The sequence below is a fragment of the Phalacrocorax carbo genome, chromosome 2 (assembly GCF_963921805.1).
Source record: "Phalacrocorax carbo chromosome 2, bPhaCar2.1, whole genome shotgun sequence".
In the NCBI taxonomy this organism is placed as follows: Eukaryota; Metazoa; Chordata; class Aves; order Suliformes; family Phalacrocoracidae; genus Phalacrocorax; species Phalacrocorax carbo.
In genome coordinates, this window is record NC_087514.1 from 131,553,106 (window position 1) to 131,574,080 (window position 20,975).

Consider the following 20,975-nt stretch of genomic DNA (forward strand, 5'->3'; position numbering starts at 1 on the left):
ACCAAACCCTCTCCTAAACTGCCCTAAATTGTTTGGTCACCCTCTATCATTTGGATAAAATATTTGTGAGGCAAACTAAAAAGGATCACGGGAGATGTTTGCATGCAGGACCCTGTCAAATTGCAGGAGTGGAAGAGTTCAGAAGACATATGTGACCAATTTTCATGGTTAGCTGATAGGAGATCAGTTGCCTGGGGTAAGAGCCGAAACTCATGCATCAGTGAAAATTATCACCCCCTGCATCTCCGGCCAGATGTGGGCCCCTCATCTGATCCTGTATTATTTTTCAGGTGTCCATGTCTTTGCCCAGGTATTGGAGTGGAGGCTTTGAGGCACGCCTTTGGAATATATTTCAGACTCAGACATTTGATAGGGCTCAGAGAAAGCTTTCCTCTTCATTCCTGCCACAGTACTGATCATTGATGAAATGTATTCAGAACATGCAAAAAGTTGGTCACTGGATTTATAGCAGTGTAAACAAGAATAGGGCAGCCTGCTCTGTCACTACAAAGCTGAGGGCTAAGGTATGAGAACCGTGAATAATGCTGTTAACACACAGTGAAGCCATTCCGCATTAATCCTGGGGACTCCTTGTTTTATAGATACAGCTATTGGAAATACTTTTCTTCTGCGGAAGAAATGACATAATCTTCAGACATGTTACCCATCCCTATTCAAGAGATGTGTAAGCCTGTCTGGAGGGCCCTGGGAGAATAATCTGAAAAGTCTCTCTGAGTGGGAGGACAGGGCACAGGGTACATCGTCTTCATGCTTTGTCCCTGTTTATTATAACAATAGCCATTTCAAGCACTGCTTATGAACTCCTGCCATGTGATAGGCTACTAATTCGCCCTTATGGCACACACCTGAAATGTGGTGTAAGAATGCAAGTAAAATATTTGAAGGCTTGGGGTGAAAAAAGGTCTCCAGATATGCCAGTTAGGAAAGGAACGTGGGGGACAACTCAGAAGAGGATTTCCTATTGGAAGGATGGCACTGTGGAGAGATCAGAGGGAAGAGATGCTACCTTCATATATATTCTACTCAGGCAAAACTTAAATAAATCCTACTTAATAGTAGTTATATGTTCTGAGCTGTGCAGCGCTTAGTAAACTTAGAGATGAGATCTCTGTGCTAGATGGAGAAGCATACTTCCTACTCAAAGAACTTGTAAAGGGAATAAGAGGGTGCAGAATTTGGCCTGATTTGTTATGTACCTATTTGGGTTTTTTTGAAATAAATATTGCTACATGATTTCTCACTAGCTACCAAGAAGCCACTTGGATCCCCATTCCCTGGCTTCTAAGCTCAAGCTCGAGTAATTCTTTGACAGTGTTTGACAGTCAAGAATATGATATCCTCATATCATGTTCCCCTGTGCTGTATTTACTATGTTTTTGTTAGAAAAACCCCACTTCTGGACTTTAAAACACTAGACTAGAAAGATGAAGAGGGTGTCCTGGAGTTTCAAATGATACATAAGGTTGATTAATAGTGACCTAGAGGGTCAACTGAAATTTAGGGCTAGAGTTTCTAGTAATGGAGGAGAAAATTACTGAAAAGCAAAAATCCTAATTTTCCCCCTTTAGGCACAATAATAGCCATTGTCAAGTTTCAGAAATATAACATCGTGGAGCTATCTACTGAAGGAAACTGCTGAAAATGCTATTAGTAAAGTCATAGGGAACAGGACTAAACAAATCTGGGGAAGGTACCCTGGGGAACAATCAGGAGGGTGGTGAGATGGTCTGAGGGCTTTTTTGATCTCTGCTATTTCTGATTTTAAAACTTGGTATTACTGCATCCCCAGGAGTGAAACAACAGTATAGTTGGAGGTATTGAAAAAGACAAGGAGACATCTGCTAATGTGAGAAATAAAGCCAAATATCAGCAGGGTTTTGGATTGGAACAGGTGAATTTCTGCTGTAGACCTGTAGAGAGAGCTATCTTTAGGGGTTAATACCCAGAATAATTGCCCAAGGGTCCAGGACCTGTGCCGAGGGTCATACCACACTAAACTGGGTAGTGCTGAAAGTCATCTAATACGTGGGAAGGGAGAAGGACCCATAGCATAACCTCTGCCTGAGGTCCCCATAAATCTGTTGCTGACTCTGCCTGCGAATGCCAGAGATGAGAAGAGATGGGGAGAAGGAAAGCCTTGTCACATCGGCACTCCTTATTTCATTCCCATCACAGCTGCAGCTCCTGCCTCTTGAGGACTGACACCATTCTTCTCATTTCATACCCTAGGATGAGGCTGCAGATTTGGTTACTGATACCAGGGCCCACAGTGGGGAGGGGCAGAATGCTGGCTATTAACCTCACTGTATTTTCATTTTCTTTGTATATACTGTGAGTGAGCCAGCACAGTTTAACTGGCGAGGCTCACAGAAGAAATAAATCAGCATAGTGCTATCAGAGCTGCCATGATTTATATAGCTGAAATCCTTGTGTCTGTATTTTCAGTTTGCTTCTGTAATTTATTGACTTTTTGTCCTTTTGGCTTGACTCTGCCTTCCGCCAAGGGTATCACACTGCCATTCCCACTTCATAGTATTTCATCACGAAAAAGAAAGTCACTTACTCTTTGGGGGTTATTTGATGTCTAAGAGGTCTTTCATCTCCATGTTGCTATTTTGGGATAAGAACCAAGGTATTCTGTGTGATATTACAACTTAAAGAACACTTGCATAGTAAAATATTTCATTATCAAGAATCACCCATTCTTAAGCCCTCCCATGTGAGAGTTTTGTATCACAAATAGGTAACTGGAGGCAGTTTTTCCCTGATGAAGGAAAAAGAGCAACTGCGGCAGAGGAGGTCCTCAAAGGTTTAAACATAGAAATTGACCCCACAAGTAGGAATTGGTTACATTTAGGATTTTTATGAATTTAAGATAGTTATGAAAAATCCTTCTGTCCTCTGACTGAACCATGTGACATGGCTGTGCATCTTAGTTGAGTCCATAGGCAATCAGATGAGACTTTTCTCTTTGACATAGATATTTTTGGAAACATCAAAATGATAGGTGTTTCATCTGATATTTAATCCAGAACGATAAACCGGGACTGGCATGTGACTTGAGCATGATTTTTACCCAAGTATGGCAGGAGGAAATAACCTGTCACTATATCATATTATGAGATAGCATGAACACTCAAACCTATTTTTTTCACCCTAAGTGGAGGTAGCTACATGAGAAGGACAAGAAAGACATGAGCATTTCAGGTAGAGATTGCAGTCAAGAGAGACAGAAGACGAGTGACTGAGAAAGAGGGAGAGAGATGCAGTTACTTTTGAAGACGATTGGACAGTTCAGGTTCCACTTTGTATAAGTGTGAATTTTTGAATAGTTCCCTTGGGCTCACATTGTGTTCTTGCAGGGTTTATGCTGGTGCAACTAAAGTCAGAGGCAAGGTCATTGTTTCATGTAAATGTTGTGCCACTGAAATAAACAGTGCAATTTAACTGAGTTTGATAGGCACTTTTACTCTCACTTGGTTTTTAATATCACAAAAAAAAATCAAAGAATAAATAAGTCACCTCAGTTTAGCCCTATCATGCAATCTGCATGTAATTGATTCCGTATTCGCTACTTAACACAGGACAAATGAGGGATATCTATGTTATTTTTAACAACCAGAGCTGAACTTGATAACACCATGACCTGCATTTTCATTTTACTGTGCGCTTGTTCATGTAATTGAAGAAAGTGCCCCAGTGTGACTAAAAGTCCTTATATTGTTACAGTTGTGGAGAAGTGGCCTGCAATGAGATGAAGATTTTAAATAGCATTACCACCACTGGTGTCTGTTTGTGAAACAATCGTAACATTTTATGAAGTTTTTGTCTCCCAGCTATTAATAGCCACCATCTTCATATTTAAGTTCACCTCCTATATTTAGAAGGAAATGGTCCAGGGCACTTTCCTGGGGTCAGTTTACCATCTGCCAATTGAATGATGGGGACAAAAACCTGAGGAGGTGCCTTTGTAAGCTGCTGTAGCTGTTGCACAAGGAAATCCCTTGGGCAGCTTGAGTTTTTGCGTGCCTTCCTCAATATTCCTCTGCCCATGCAGGGCTGAAAGAACCGGCTGAACACCATTTTCTACTGCTGCAAAGCTGTTTCACATCCTCCTTGTAGAAACAGCAATTTCAGTTAACAGTCTTCCAGTGAATAAATATTAGAAATATTTTGAAACCAAAGCTTGTGCAGGCTGAAGGAACTGATAGGTTGCAACTGCCAGATTTGGTGAACCCATCTGATACCATCAGGAAACCATCTGTCATTATTATTACCATAAATAAAAGCCAAGAACATTGTTAATATTGTAGATACTATTATTCTAAACCAATAATAAGGGTAACAATTCTGTTTTAATATTAGAGATGATACCAATACACTTATGCATCTCTTAAATCCCAGTCCCTTATATTGTAGGATTTCACGTCTCTGTGTTGGGTTGTCACATATTTCCTGGTGCTTAGGCAGACCCTTTAGTTAGCCATAAGTTTGGTAGCTTCTCCTGATTCTTAATTACAGCAGTAGAATGTTAGGAACAGTCCTGCTTGACAAATGTTTTAAATACCAGACTATTTTAAAGCGGCTTGCTTTATATAAATAAGTTTGTCAGGTCACAGAAGCAGGGAACATATGTGAACCATTTTACAAGAGTGAAGTCTAAGGATTTACCTAAGGACACAGGAATTTTTTGAGGTAATATTTATAAATGTTGCAGGTGTTGTGGTAATTGTAAATTGGCAGCCTTACATCATCCTTCTCTAACTGGTTTTGGATTCTGGTCTCTGCATGGTCATCTGAATTAATAATTTCATATCATGCTTGAAAGCAGAGAGAGACAACTTTTTGGGGAAAAACAACCTGAATGACTATCCCTGTGTGCCTTCTACTGTGATTTGGAGATGTGAGCTAGGATGGCAGTGCTGGGATTCTGTGGGCACCTGATGTCTGTATGGGTGACCCTGGGTCGTGGTGCATCGCAGTGTATTTCCACTGCTAGTAAAACGACCTGAACTCTTGAAAGAAGTAAAAACTCAAGGAACATACAAAAGTTATCTTCTTCAGTGAGTAAATAAATCATTGTATATAATATCCAGATGTTGTATACTCAATGGAAAAAATAACTCCTTATATTCATTAAAGTCTGTGATTTAAAAATTCACAGATGTCATGAAATGCAGAGTCAAGGCTCCTGTTAAGCCTGCCATAACTCTGTCCCTTATGTCTATGCTATAAAGGGACATAAGAAAAAGGGAAGTGGAAATGTAAGTATTGGATAAATAGAAATGCCATTTAAAATCCAGAAAGCACATAAATAAATGTTTATCTTTAAGACTGTGATTTACCCTATCCAAGCCTAATAAAGTGAATGGAACCATTCATATGTAAAAGTTAAAGCACGTGCTTAAGGCTTTCACTGGACCAAGGATTCTCTGTCCTTTGAGATTTGTAGAGAAATGTACTCTTAAATGTGAAAGGAACTTCTGTGTCTATTGTCAGAAGCAGACCTGTCTAGATTACTTTCTAGATTCTGGGAACCTTAAAACCTTTACACCTTCTATATTCTGGCTGCATAATTCTTTCCACTGTTGATAAAATGGTGCCAGGAAATTTGCTTACACATCTTAATTAATTAATTTCTTGGACCTGTTCCTAACTTCTTTGCATTCCCCCTTCAAGTCAACAGAAGTGCCCACATAAGCAGGATTCATGCCTTTATTATTACTAAAGGCATAAAAATACTACTTTCATTTAGAAAATTCAGATTACACAAACCTGCAGGCGGTTGCCTTTGTGACAGGGCTAATCTTATTTGTAATTGTCAAGGTATTAAACAGCATGTGGCATACTGTGCTTTGTAACATGCACATAGTTGTAGATGAGGAATTAGGTTCTTCTTGTGAGCAGCAGTATCTGCAAATATTAAGTAAATTTAAAATGATCAATTATTGTCTCCATAATTTTATTAAACATGTTCAGCTGAAAAATAAATAGAGACCCAACTTCTCTTGCCCTTGTACGCCTTGTTGTTGTGAGGAAGGTCAGCTTCCTTCCACTTGCATTTAATGGGCTTTAATATTGGAAAAAATCTTGGGTACTGAGAAAAGCAAATTAGTCTCTACTTCAACAACTGTACAGAATTACCTTTCCACAGAAAAAAGCTTTTTCTATCTGTTCATCTATTATTCTATCTATCTCAAAGGAGAAAAGTTAGGAGGAAAATGAAAAAGAGCAATTAACATTCAGAAAGTTGACAGCTGTCTTAGGAACCAACCCAAAAGTTTAGAAGCCAAGATGATAGTCGGGAAACTAGCTGTAGTGGTCAAGTGAAATAAGGGATAGTGAGAGCAGGAAGAAAAAAAGTGCCTATCACAGACCCACATATATTTAAAAATTGAAAGGTATAAATTGTTATGGCATAAAACATAATTTAGATGTGTCATGAGGAAGAAGCTGAGTGCAAATCAAAATACAGATGCACAGCTGAACAGTGTCAGTATGGCCGTTGCAGTTGCATTTTGCGGATAAGGTAATTAAAGAAATGTAGAACTTCTTAGTGTATAATACTGGCAACTGAGTAGGGGATTTCATTATCTCTAATTTAGTGCATGTCATAGAGGGGAAATTTTCATGTATGATCGGAAGATGCAGTTAGCATGTCTGAGATCTTGCATCCCCCAAAACCTGGGCATTGATATGACTAGTTGCTTTAGAGAAATCACATAGACCGCGAATTGATGAACACATCTCAAGTCTGGGTGTTTAATGTAGGAAAGTAACAATTATTACAGTTTACCTGCAGATGCTCAGCAGAGAAATATGAGGGTGGGCTAGGGGGTCTACAGTGCTGCAAGCACAAGGGGGCCCCATGAATATGGGAATTTGGGGCTTCCCTGCAGTGAGCTGATATGTCCCTCTGGCACACTGTACAGCACAAGTCTTGCTGTTGTCTTAAGAATTTGCTGTACTGTGCTGTTTGCCTGTCCGTAGGCAGCTGGAGGCTTCTGCTTTGTGTTTCGAGTCCTTTGGCTCAAGGGCTGTCTTTCTATTCACACATTTGTCTTTTTGGTCATACACCAGCTAGCACATGGGGTTTCTATCACACACCACTATCAGCTATTGGTAGTGTGGCAATACAAAGAGTATAATTCACCCTAATTTTACTCAAAGTGCTAGATGTTTTCCCAAGCACTTTTGGAATAATTTATTTAAAAAATAAAAGTTGATTTCATGTTGACTAAAATTTCAGACATGTTTTTCCAATTGAATAGATTTGTTTGCAGCATGCAAAAGTAAACCAAGATTTCCAAACCCTTTAGCTGGCTGGGTCTTCAAGGGCTTGGGTACATGTCACTCAGAGTTTAACGTTACTGGTAAAGAGTAAACAGTCTTCTGAGACAGGTTAATTACATAAGGTTGCTTCGCAAATATTAAATAATTGATAGAGGCTCAAATCTGAAGTAAATAAAAACTGACATGATTTACTTGAAGTTTTCTTCCCTCCCTTAGAAAAGTAATGCCTCTTTCCCAAATGTGTTTGGGAGAATAATGTAAATTTGTTTGCTGCTATCACATCCTTATTTCAGTGCTGACACAGGGAAAGAAGCAGCCTTTCAGGGCACCGTTTCTCCTGTGTTCAGTTACGTCTTCTGTGCTCCTTAAATTTCTTACCACAGCTGGTGGTGGCTTTCCATTTCAACGACTGAATCAAGCCTAACACAGGTGACAATGTACAACGCCCCCTTGCCCTCCCCTTGGCCTTGTTCTACGCTTACAGCATGCCAATATTTTGGAATTAAAGGTGCAATCTCTGCTCCAAGCATTAATCACTTTAGTTTTAGGGAGATCTTTTGCATAATACAGGAGGAAGAGTAGAACAACTGGACCCTAAAGCCAGACAAGGGAGATGAGAAGCTGTGAAAACCGGAGAGCTATGAATAGGCTGGGTATTCATTGATTCTCAGAGCACAAGTCTTTTGCTTGTTCATTGCTTCCTGCTCACTAAATTGCAAATACCTCCTGTTCTTGGGTCTTCAAGTTTAGCAGTGGTGGCCAGCTGAACGCAGGAAGCATTGCCTGTTCTGCTGTTGTTCACCAGGACTATCACCTTCATGAGTGTGTCTCGTGGCTGATGTTGGTATTTTCATTGTGAAAATAAATACAGAAGGCAACCATACCCAGTCCATTCCCTGGCTGGCTGTGTTTCCTACAGAAATGAATTAGCAAAAAATGAAGTGAATGTATGTGATGGTATTTTATGTTGGTTTTCCTCCTAATAACTTTTGAGTCCACAGGCCAATTTCAACTAAATTTGACAGAAGGTAAAAGGCTCTGAGACTATCACTTCCCACAAAGCTGGGGAAAATCAGCATCTGGATAGAGGAGATAAGGCTAAATGAGTGCCCCCGCAGATGGAAAGCAAACAGCTTCATTCAGCCTGATGGCAGCCTGCTGGCCACTGAGCATAGGCTACCCATGCCACTGCCTTTTGCTTGGTGAATGTGTCAGGGGATGTGGGATGGAGACAGGATAATCCTGAACAGTGAAGGAATACTTAGCCAATCTGTATTAATTCAGGAAAGATTTTGCATAGAAGGAAGCACTGGAATCCATGAAGTTTTGGGGAATACTAAACAAAATTGCAGTCCTGATCAAGCAGTATAGCTCAAAAGCAAGCACTGACATTCTGTTGTGGACCATGCTATCCTAAAATTGGTCCTGTATATGAAGAACAGATTAGTATAGGTGAGATGAAGAATCCTACAATACGAACAGGATACAGAGGTAACGTCTAGTATTTTGAAGTACTTACAGACTATTTTCTAAATTTACATAATAGCTTAATTTCTCATGGCCTAATTTCCCTGGTTCTGAATATCTGAAGCTCTCAGTAACTTAAAATAGATACTGGCATCTGATTCAGTTCTCTTTAGGTGGCTAGATGAACATGGGCTTAAATGAATAATTCTAGACGCTTGAATTTCATTTTGTAATCTGATTTTCAGAGGTGATGAAAATGAGGAACTGCCAGATGAAGCCACAGGCATCTGATCTTTGCTAAAATAATTTTAAAATGACCAAATTTATGGATGAAAGTTATCCCTAGCTCTTCATTTGGGAGGGGAAGTAATTAAAATACTGAGTTTTAATGTAAGAGGATAGCAGATGGAGAACATTTCTGAGAAACAGTGAAATCTATTGTTCTAATGGAAATTAACCTTAATTAGCTAAGAAATTATCAGCAGACAGTAACGGTGGTGTTACAGTATCACTATATTAGGGAAATACCCCAGGACAAAACACAGAGAAACAAACGGTTCAGCTCTTACCTCCACCGTGGCCTTAACTTTGCCACAGCCACCTGTTAATTTTTTTAGGACTGTGGGGCCCAGGAGGTTCAGGTCCGGCATTAGAAGGAGAGAGAAACTCTTCTCTTTTTCTTTAAGGAGTATTTTGGACTGAGGCTATGTGGAGGACCCCACCTCAAGTCTCACAACTCTCATAAAGTTTGAACAAAACAAGGTAAATTGCTATAAAAGCTGTAAGCTCCCATTATCCATAGAAACAAGAAAGCTGAGTGTTTTTGGCAGAGGACCTGCTAAAGGCATTCCAGAATCATCTGAAAATGAAATGCACAGCACAAAGCCATTTTTTAAACTGGAAGTGGACATGTTTAAAATGTACTTAAAACTAGGAAAGTATTGAGACAGCAACTTTGTTGTTTACCGCAGGGGCACTGGAAAAGGAATAAAATCGGTCCCATCAGGAATTTAGTATTAAAAGGCCATATAAGATTGTTTTTTTTTGAAGTAGCCTGTTATAGCAGACTGTCAAAGGACTTTTAGCGCACCCTCGCTTGGGATCAAGATTTAACCACTAAGATTCTGACCTGCAAAGGCATTTAAACACCTTTTTTCTGTTTACTGAATGGCGATTAGGAACCTGTGCAGGAGGTACACCTTTGAGAATCTAGACCTATATTTTTATTCTATGTGGGCTAGTAAGACAGCTGAATGGAGTCATGGATATATGGTGCCCTTCTACTTTGGTGTGTCTCTGTTCACATCAAATCTCATTTCTCATTCACTCTCATCTCAAAGCAGAAGGAGGCTTCATACCACAGAATATCTCCACGTTTTCAGACTCTGAGATGGACTCTTGGCCCTCAGAGCAGTGAGCAACCTCTTTCACTCCACTGAGAGCTGAAATTCAGATGTACAAAGTGGTAAAGATCTCCACTTCAGATGACCCACCCCATATAGGGCTTTGCTCAATGACCTTATGTAGACTGTCCCTGTTGGCCCATGCTACTCTGATGCACTCTTCTCTAGCGTGTGAGTGCAGAGAGCCACAAGAAGACAGGGCTCTTCAGTGTTTCCAGTCTTAGTTTCTGTGATACCTCCAGGTGTCCACAAAAATAGTATAAACACAGAAATAGTATTTTCTGCTTTTCAACCCTAACAGACACTCTATTCTTTGTCAGTGTTTGCTCCATGTTAGTTAAAAATGTGCATGTTGAAATATGATGGAGGCAACCTTGACAGATCTGATCTGGAGATCTGCTCACAAAGCATTTACTAGCGCTTCCTACTGCACCAGCAACATCTTCTTGGTGTGAGCACCAGAAGAGTCAATTACGGCATTTGTCTTCCTCGCTGTGAAGCAAAGGGCAGAGAGAAGAGGGAAGCCTGAGTGATCATTGCCCCTCTTCCCTTGTATGCTTCTGATGTTGAAATCTAGCAGCTCTGGTTTCCATGAGCTTTTGTGTTATGTGCTTGGATACTGTCTTAATTTGCATGGTTCACTGCCAGGTGAGAAAGAATAAAGCCTGAATGTACAGAGCAAACGTAGCTTGAGTATCAGACCACAGCTTGCTGGAGAGGATTGAAATGGTAGCTGCTCAGGACTTGCAGACCTTTGGCAGGACTGTAAAAATACAAATAATAATAAAAGAAGAGAGACATTCTGACCCTACCAGCAGCAGGATGCATTTGTGTGCAAGTCCATCCAGGGTCTGACTATCTCATAAGGTCTGTGTGAAATGTGTGAAGATTTGCAACAATCCCTTACTGAACCAAGACAGTGGACTTAACAGCCTAAAATGTCTCATGCAGCAGGACCTTGGCAGGGGAACAAGTCTGTGCACAGTTCCATATGGAGCTGAGCTATTACCCTTTCATGCAGCTAGTGCCTGTACTAATGCCTGCCTAAGAACAACTGACCAAAAAACTGACTGGCCAGCCAGCCAGCCAGAAGGAATAGAAAAGAGCTGTTTCAGTTCAACTGAGCTGGGCAGTCCCGTAGCCATTCCTCGAGACTGGATTTTAGCTGTGATGCCCCAGCCCTAACCTGTGTGTGGTGTGAGTTCTGGAGGCGTGAGACCTGGAGGCGCCGTACACAGGCTGTCTCTCTCTCTCTCATTTCACACTTACTTTTTCATGTCACTGATGCTCCCTTTTTAGCAAGCTGGTCTGCCAGCACTGGAGCAGGAGTCAGCCTGCTGAGCTGGCCCTTGCAAATATGAGGACAGCAGCTGTGAGCATCACACAGAGGGGACGAGTCTCCAGCATCTTGCTTGTGCCAACACTGCCAGACAGGACCAGTTCCTGCCTTGGTTTGTAGGCATGGATTAGTCAGGCAAAATTATTTTAGCTTCCTGGGATTTTTGCCTGAGTAAGCTCAGTGTGCTGTAAAGCCACAAATTCATTTAGCTTAAAGTCAACTGTACTAAGGTGATTTATATTGCTCTTACAGATAATGACTTGGAGCACCAGAAAGACTAGAGCTTCCTAATATTGGTGCTGCCCACCATAGCCTACTGGTCCTTGGTGGTCTGTGACAGGGTGGAAGTGACAGCCCAAGCAGTGTGTCCTGACTGCAGCGTGTCCCAGCCCTGCTTATCGCCAGACATTACACTTACAGCTGGTAGCTTGTTTGTGTTTTGCGCTTAACTTCTCTCCCTCTATCATCAGGATTAATAATTTATTTCTGCAGCACTTTGGCTAGTGAGGAATGCAGCCTCAGCTACTGCACAGGCAGTGTAAATACGGCCAGAACCTGGCTTCTATACATACGTGTTTGTGTGCATGCATGCACATATGTGTGTGTAAGAACAATAATCCTATGGACACTTTAGTGTTATAGCAAAAGCAGAGATATTTAAGTGAGACAAGCTCTCAGGGAAAAAAGAGAGAGAGGTTTATCATTGGTATTTAACTTGAAGTATTTCTTAAAATAAAACCCGATTTACAACAGAAGACAGCCAAAGGGCTGTGCAACTGTGGCATGATATATTCCAAGTGGAAAAAGACTGGTTCGAAGCCACACAGCCCTCACTCTTTGGCACTGAGTTAGTTCTCCTGCAAATACAGCCGCGCAACCAAGACCGTGTTTCCTTTTATAAAGAAATTTCGGTTTGGGGGGCAAAAGGAAAATATGAATACCGCTCTGGAGCAGCGCTCCTGGACTCAGTCTCCTATAATAGTCCTAGAAAAACAGGGCAGATGATGTCATGGCAGCTGCTGATTGCCTGACAGACAGTTTCCGCAGCGCAACATGAGGCCCTTTGGTCTCCCTGTCAGGGAGACTGGCAGCTGAATGGCACCAATGAGCGCTGGACTGTATTCCCTCTGGGAATGCTGCCCTCATTGATGGACAGAAAGCAAAGGGAAAGATTGTCTTTGAACCTGAAAAGAATCCCCTTTTTTCTCCCTAAAGCTCCTGCCCCCGCTCTCCGCAGCTCTTTTTTCATCCCCTTTTTTTAAAGGTGTTTTGTTCTACAGCAGTTACCAAGCTTAATGGAACTGAATGACTTTTCCCCTTCACAATCTGTCAGTCAAAAGCTCAACTCCAGGGCTGTTAAATGAAGTCCTTTCAGAGTGAGACAGAGGAGGAATGTGTCAGTCATCCAACAGACCCTGTTGTGTTTTAATCTGTCAGAGGGGTGATAGGGAGAGCAGCCGGGCTCGGCTGGGGCACATTCCCAGCAGCAGCTAAGAGGCCCTGACAAATCCAGGTGCTGGAGCCAAAAAGTCAACTGGTCATAAACACAGGCGAGGTACGGCACTCCGAGCCCCCAGATGCTCTGCTTTGCGATCGGCTGTGAGATGTTTGGGCAAACTTTCAGCAAAGGCATTGTAGTAAGCATTTCTAGCAGAAAGCCAGCCTTTAAGCACAGGATGGATCTGTGTAAAGCATGGCTTTCAAATTAATATAACTCTTAACTAAAACACTGGAGACAGTAATCCTCCGGATGAAATGCATTTAGGTGGACTATGATTCCAAGCCATTTCTGTGGAATTACCTTAATTTTTTTAGTTTCCCCCATTATATGACATTCCATTAATCTTACCTATTAGGTTAAGACTGATGTGCAATTTGTTCTGGGGCTGAACAGTTGGTCCTATTCACTCAAGCGCCAGTGTTTCATTACACATTATGAGAAGTGCCCACTGTTGCTCTAATGAGAATAATGATCCTCTACTTGCATTTCAAGGGTTTGCTATTTCATCTTTTTTTTTTTTTTCATCGAGGGAGTAGATTTAAACAAACAGCTCCTGTTCTTATCAGATCTCATAGGGAATGTCTCTTGCCTGTTTTCACAGAGATTGCGAACTGTGGTTCTGCACACAATGTAGTTCTGTGTTACTGTGGCAGCTGGACTCCTGATGCACTCCTGATGCTGGATTGCAATCTGTAATAAAGTGGGTTTATATCCCCTGCAGTGCTGCTGTGGTTCCTCTCTAGTTTTGCATACCCATGATCTGATGCCAGGCCCAGCAGAGTCAGCGGAAGGGATCCCCTGCCCGGGAAGGATGCTGCATGGGAGTAGCATCTCGTTTCCCATTCTGTCTGCTTGTCTGCAAAATCATGGAAAACCAGTGGCCTCTCACAGCTTGTCGTTCACTAGTTTAGACAGAGACTATCATGTCTGCATTTGCTTAAATAGTGCAACAAAATGCAGCCCCTCCGCTTTCTCTCCCTGTGTCCCAACAGATTTCCCTCCTATTTACTCAGAGCAATGGAACTCTGTCTGGTCTGTGGGACTGTGACCAGCCCTGGGCAAGGACTGTTTTGGAGTTTCAGCTGCTTCTAAAAAGCTACCTGTCATGGATGCTTATAACTATGGCTATAGAAAGTGTCCTGGTGTAGAAAACTCCCTGTTCTGGTTTTCTAATGGGTTAAACTCTGAAATATAAGGCTTGCTTGGACAGAGCCCTAAGAACAGCACCTGACTGATATGCTGACAGGAGAGATTTACAGTGTCGGCAGCTTTTACGATAAATTTTCAAGTCAGTGGGTATGTCCTAGGGTAAACAGAGTGGTTTCCTTTCACTGAACTAGAACAACAATGAGAGCTAACAGCCAGTGGGGTACATAGCCCTGGCAGGGCTCCTGTAAGGAGTCACCTTTGCCTGGTCTTGACTTGTTTCTTTTCACAGTTGAAGGAAAAGATCAGAGGAAGATAAATTTTTAGGGAACTGCCTAGGTGCCGCTGTATAATTTAGTTGAAAATTACTGTAAGTGGAGAATAACCTGAATTCATCCTCCTAAGCTGCACAGCACAGTCCCAAAAAGGATGATGAGTTGAAGTCCTTTGCACTGGACCACAGAAAGCTGTCTGTATTTGTTTAGATGAACTGGAACCAAGCTGCTTTACAGATTAACTGAATTTGTAGGGGATATGCTCTGCCCCAAAAGGAAGATGCTGCAGTGTGGCCGGGATGACCAACATAAGTCCATATGAGGGGACCCCATTTCATCCACAAGGACTCTTGCTCCATCCGTCACTCAGGGCTAAGCTGCAGGCGGAGGGAGGTGTGGGAGGGCATGAGTGAATGGAGTCTGTTGTCATGTAGATTATTTATCCTCTATGTGGAGGAGTAATTAGGCCCAGAGGGCAGTCCATCACTGTCCTCAGGCTGGATCAGCGGAGACCGACTGGCTCCTCTTCCAGCAATGCTTGGAAAAAAAGCTGTGCCGCACACTGGGCCCCGTGTGGAGCACATGGCGATGGTGCATCTTGATGTGGTCAGAAAGGTCACCGTCCCCACTGAAAGGCAAGAGAAGCCCAAGGAGCACTGGCTGACAAAGGCGGTGGCCTCTTGTCTGCACACAGACAGGAATGTAATTGCTGAACATAAGCTGTCCTTGTTTCACAGAGAAGGATCAGACAGCCCCGTTGGGGTTCAGCTGATCTGAGGAAAGGCTTGGCCCTTTATGCATATTGAAAACCTCTCTGTAAAGAAAGGTTCCTTTAACAGTGCCTTAGCTGATAGCTGGAACAAAACCCAGCCACGCTGTCCGAGTTAGTCTGCATCATGGGCTGCAAAATGTGGGAAACAGAATTCCTGCACTCTCAGAATGCACTGAGATCTTCCAAGCGTCCTTGGTCTTTCTATCGTTGGGGTTTTTTTTTGCAGATCCATAACTTACAATGAACTAAACAGAATTTTCTTTGCATATAGGTCTGCTATCCTATGTTTTTAAGTATTTATGATATGATCCCATGCACACGCAGGCAAGCAAAATACCATTCCGTTCATAGGAATGAATGATGTATCAGTTTGGATATCTGTCTACCCTATCTGCATGCTCAGCCATGGAAAATCATCAGGCTCTAGCAGCTTGTCACTCACTCAGCTAAAATAAGTTTCAAGCCATATCAACATCTGCTTAAAAGTGGCCGGACTGCCACTGAATTGCAAAGGCTCAATTCAACCCATATAAATGGAAATTTTTACCGTTGGCATAAAAGCATTTACAAGCTGAGACATATATTATAATGGGAATGAAAATAAACCCTTAAAAAATCTGCACCCCATTTGTTCAGGCTGTGCCTGAATGTTCCCATGCTGAGAAGCACTTCTTGCCATTTATTAACTGTGACTTTAACTAGAAAGTGAAGCTGTTCATTCAAATAAAGTGCATTCCTGGGTCTCCTGCTGGAATAGCTGTCATTTTGCTGAAGGGCTCTGTCTCAGTGACACATGTGCCAGCGGTAACGGCTGCCTGATGTTTCCTGGTCCTTATACATCTGACATTCCCCACTCCTTGTTACCAACACTAAATGCAAGCCCTGAAGTTTCCCTGTGAGTTTTCTGCTTGTTTCAAAAGCTACTACAAAATATTTTAAACAAGGTATTACTACTTATTTTTAAATTTTTGTGCACTGAATTTTCCTTGACAAAAATCTGTGACCCTGGATCATCAAATAGTCAGAGTTACACACACACTTTTAAATACAGCTGGCCCTGTCTTCACCCAATGCAACCTGCAGCTGCACAACCAATTAGTGATGTATGTGTGGGTGGATGTGTTTTAGGGAGAAGTTACTAAAAATGTGTATTATGCCCAGAAGGGTTTGCATGTGTGTGTGCCCCTGCTAACCGCATAGGGGGAAAAGTGCAGGTGTTCCTATTTGCAAAATAATGCCTACAAAATCAGAGACCAGGTCGACAGCCCAATGAGCAGGAGATCCTTCCTTCCTTCATTTCCTTGAGTTAAGCCCTAAAGTGCTACAAACTTCTTCTGGTTATTGTTAAAGGGGAATGGAAAGTTTCAAAAATCTCTCTTGTAAAGAAGCTTATATTACCCCTAAAAAGAAATGGTGGGTGGGGGGAGGAAAGACCCTCATCTGCAGTATGGAGATTTCAAGCTTGAAAGTCCTGCTTTTAATCCAGGCATCTAATTTCAAACAGGTGCTGCTGCCTGTCCTCCTCGGGACCTGGGGTGTGAATCCATGTCAGTGGATTTCGGATCCTGCTTGCTCCAGGGAGGAGGCGTGCAGATCTTCCTACTGCTTGCAGGCGGCAGCTTCAGATCCCCCAGTGGGCAAAGGAAGAGGTTGGAGCTCAGTGTGATGGTGGGAAGGGGCAGGAGGTCAGGGGCCCAAGGGCCAGGGCTGGGTTTTGGTTTTGGGTAGCACATGAGTTGCAAGCCCCACTGCTGTAGGTAGACACTTCTCACTTTTGCATGGGAGCTGAAATACTCAACTTTTCTTTTGCTCACATTTCCCCCTTGAAGGTCTTGCTGACCATGAGGTGACATCTTCTGAGTGATTTATACTCCCCCCTACCTGAGATCCTTCCCTGGGACCTCGAGCTGCGCCTGGACCTGCACAGCCATATTCTTTCAAGATGTTTAAGCCTTTTTTCATTAAGTTCACCCCAGTTCTTCCAATACTGCTCTTGACCCTCGCTGTTGAGTATTATAGCAGGATATTAAACTGGCACCCTCTGTTACACGTTAAGAAAAAGGCCGTGAAACCAGAGAGCTTGGTGGACACACCTTCTGCAGCCTCTCAGTGAGGGCATCCTTTGAACACCAAACCTCTCTCCACCCTGCAGAGTACAGTCAAATGTGGTGGCCAGACCCTACAGTGCCAGCCCCATCACCTTCCCACAGGCTGGTGGGTTTCCCTTTGCCTTTGGATTGAGCGGCAGCTGTACCTCTGGGGCATCCCCCTTGTGAGGGCCGTGGGAACTACAGGGGTGTCCCAGCACTCTTGGGCTGCCTTTTCAGGGGCATGGGAGTTGGCCTGGTCCACCAAAGGCTCTCTGTCTGTTCGCACTTTTTTTCAGGCACAAATAGTTACAGGTGAATTTAAGTGACCTTAGTGCCTAACTACTGGGTTTGAAGGCACAATTAAGTACCTAGACATATAAATAGCCTAAATTGGACCTTTCAGTTAATGGTTAGAACAGCAGTAGGGGCCAGGTTAGGAAACTTTGACCTTGTACCTGAAAATTAACTATACTGCACATTTAAGCTCCCTAACTGGTTGAAACCTTATCCGCCCTGGCTTCTAGTCGAACCTCTAAATGTCAGCTTTGCTGGCTAGAAGTACATGTTCTCTGGGACTGTTTATTGTGCAACAAAAGTCCTTCTAGAAAAATTAATATCACCTTGTCTTTTTAGCCATTCAGTCAAACATAGCAAAGCATGAAGAAATGCTCCTTTCCCCTGAACTCAGTGGTGTGGCATCATTTTGCAGGTGTGACGCACCCACCCTGCCTTGGTGTGATGCACCCACCCTATCAGTTCCAGTGATGCAGCCCAACAAACCTCCTGGGGATGTGGATGAGCCAGTTCTTGCTCAGGCAGTCCAGTTAAAGTTTGCAGGATAATTTGGGTAAGTAACCTTGAGCAGGGTGAGCAGCTACACCAGAGCATATCATTGCCTTGAATTGCATGGAAATGCAGAGTCCTCTGCTACTATAGTGCATCAGACTCTTCCTAGAAAAATACTTTTTGCAGAGGGAAAAAAAAAATAAATCTGAGCTGTTCAATAACATTTAGAGCATGTGAAGAAAGACAACAGTCCTGGATTTTGTGGGATCAAAAAGGGTCCTTCAGCTGTGCCTGTGAAACAAGCAATTTCTTCTATTGGCAAAATCTGAAATGCATTGTGAACCTTTGAACTCAGTAATAATCCACAACAATGCTTCCTGGGAACTGCTGTTATTATGAATTGATGTAGCCATCTGGATACGTCTAGCTATTGTTAAACATGATGCTTATATGATGTCATATGTACCTATGCCTCTATAAAGAAAGAAATGCAGTTTTCTGCACCAATGATCTTGTATTTTGAAAGCTACCACAGTAATTTTCCACCCTTTTATGATGAATATATCCTTCCTTAACCATTCTTCAGCAAAACTGTGAACTCATTGAAAAACATTACTCTGTAGATCACTACCTAATACTTATGAACTTATTTTCCTTCATCCTTTTCCCTGGACCTGGAACCTCCCAGGGGTCCTCAGATCACAGGCTGAAAAACAGCAGGTAGGGTATACATTTTGTACCACCTGGGACAAATGACGGTGTGAAACTGTTAATATTCCTTTTGAAGAGAGCATCAGGCTACACCCCGCTCCTTTGTCAGGAGCTGGTAGAGCGTAAGAGTAGGGGCAGCATCTGCTCTGTGCTCCCACTGAAGAACCCTTTCCTTACAGGACAGCAGTGTCACAGCGATGAAGAACCAGGCAGGACGTGACTCTATTTTAGACTTGATGTGGCCAGCTCCATTAGTAAACAAAAGTTCCATGATCATTTTGCAACCAGATGTGATATGTGTTGTGCTTCCTGTTATTTCCATCAGCCCTGAGGGTACCTAGAAGTCAGCTGGGAAATACCTCCATTGGTGGCCTTAAGCCTACAGTAGGTGATGGCTTTTGTTACTGTACACACAAAATACTCAAGGTGTGTGGTCCCTTGACTTGGGCACACAGGTCACTGGCTAGCAAGGTGTCCAGGCAGGCCTTGATGTCTGCCAGGACTTGGTCAGTGTCTTGGCTTTTCAGAACAAGGACAGCTTGGGAGTCATCGTGGGCTGGGCAGCACACTGAGGCAGCCTGCACTGTCAGTGTGGTTTAATTTGATTCTCAACATGCTAGGCCAGATTTTGTGGCCTCCTCTGCTCCTTGCTGCTCAGTCCATGAAGTCATTCTTCCTTTGTAAAGACCTGTTCTTGCCTCAATAAATAGAGCTTTCCACTGCCATTGTTTATTTTACTGGGGGGGGTGTGTGTCTCTTCGTGTCACCTTTCCCGTTTTTAATTTCAGCCTCTTATGGAGTACATGCTGGTTTGCAAAACCTGCCAATCTGAATGAGTAGCCCAGGGAATACATGTTCCTATGGGATAAATGCTCTAACCTATGACTCATGGACTAGAATAGTAAAAGCTGATGCATAGAGGGCCCTGGGCACTAGCATACCACTGATGTTTTAAATTTATCTTCTGCAAATGAGGAAGATGTTTTTCTTTAAGACATACAAAAATATACTAGCTCAGTGCAATCTAAACGAAGTTATGTGGGAACACTGCTCTGCACTGTATTGCCAATCTCTTGTGTTTATATATAATTTTCCATGGGGCATTCCTGTCTGTAAAACTACTCAGAGCGCTTTCCTGTGGACTCCTTTTGACTGGCAGGAATACTAGCAGCCCTAAGTGTCATGTTGTTCATTTGCGCACAGTGTTTTTACAGCTATTCAACAGCATCTGTGAGTCATTTGCTGGCTTAGCCTCGGCTCTCTGGCATGCGTCAGGTAGAGAGAGGTCTTGGGCAAGATGGAGAAGGAAGGAGGGCTTCAGGACTGGGGCTGGGCACTGTAGGAAGAGGCACCTGGCTGGCAGCTGTGGTCTGAGGGGAGAGTGGGTGGTCAGCTGCCTCGCTCTGCTCCATCTGCACAGTGATTTTGGCCCCAGGGAAGATGTCAAAGATTTTGGACCATAAGTTCCTCCAGGGCAAATAAAGTGGAAGGGAACAGTGGACCATAGGATCCCTGATTCCAAGACTTGTTTAGAGAAGTGACTCACTCCCTGAGGAGAAGGTAGGTGACTTCTCTCCCAGAGCAAAGTGGAGCAAAGACTGATGCTGTCAGTTGTACGTGTGTATCTGTTCTACTCCTGAGTGGCAGGGGCCTCTCCTGCTCTTTACTGGGTCCGACCGGGAGGTAAGCCTCATCTGGGTCGGCAGAGCTGCACATCACTTTGCACAGATTTATTTCTAAGTCTTGCATATTGACTTCCACACAAAGGGATATGCTAGGAAGGCAGTGCTTTTCAAAGGCATCCCACTCATTGCTGTGCCCCAACTCAAATATTTGGCACTTATTTCCTGAAACACATGGCACAACTGAAGATCCCAGCTGTACTTCTGAGGAAAAGGCTGCCCTTGGCTCTAGGCGAGATCTAGCTTGTGTTTCCTCGTGGTGAGGCACTGCAGAGGAAGGGAGAGGGGAAGGGACAAACCTGGGTTTAGCAACTAAACGTGGTACTGACCGAAGCATGACTGTGCAGCCTGCCTGCGGGGCAGAAACCCTTGGAAGAAGTCGGGGTGGAGCGTAGCAGGGGTAAACCAAGGCAGGGAGGACCTGAACATGAAATGCTCCTGCCCAGAGCTGGCAGCCGGGGCTGCAGCCCTGCCTTGCCAGCTGCCAGC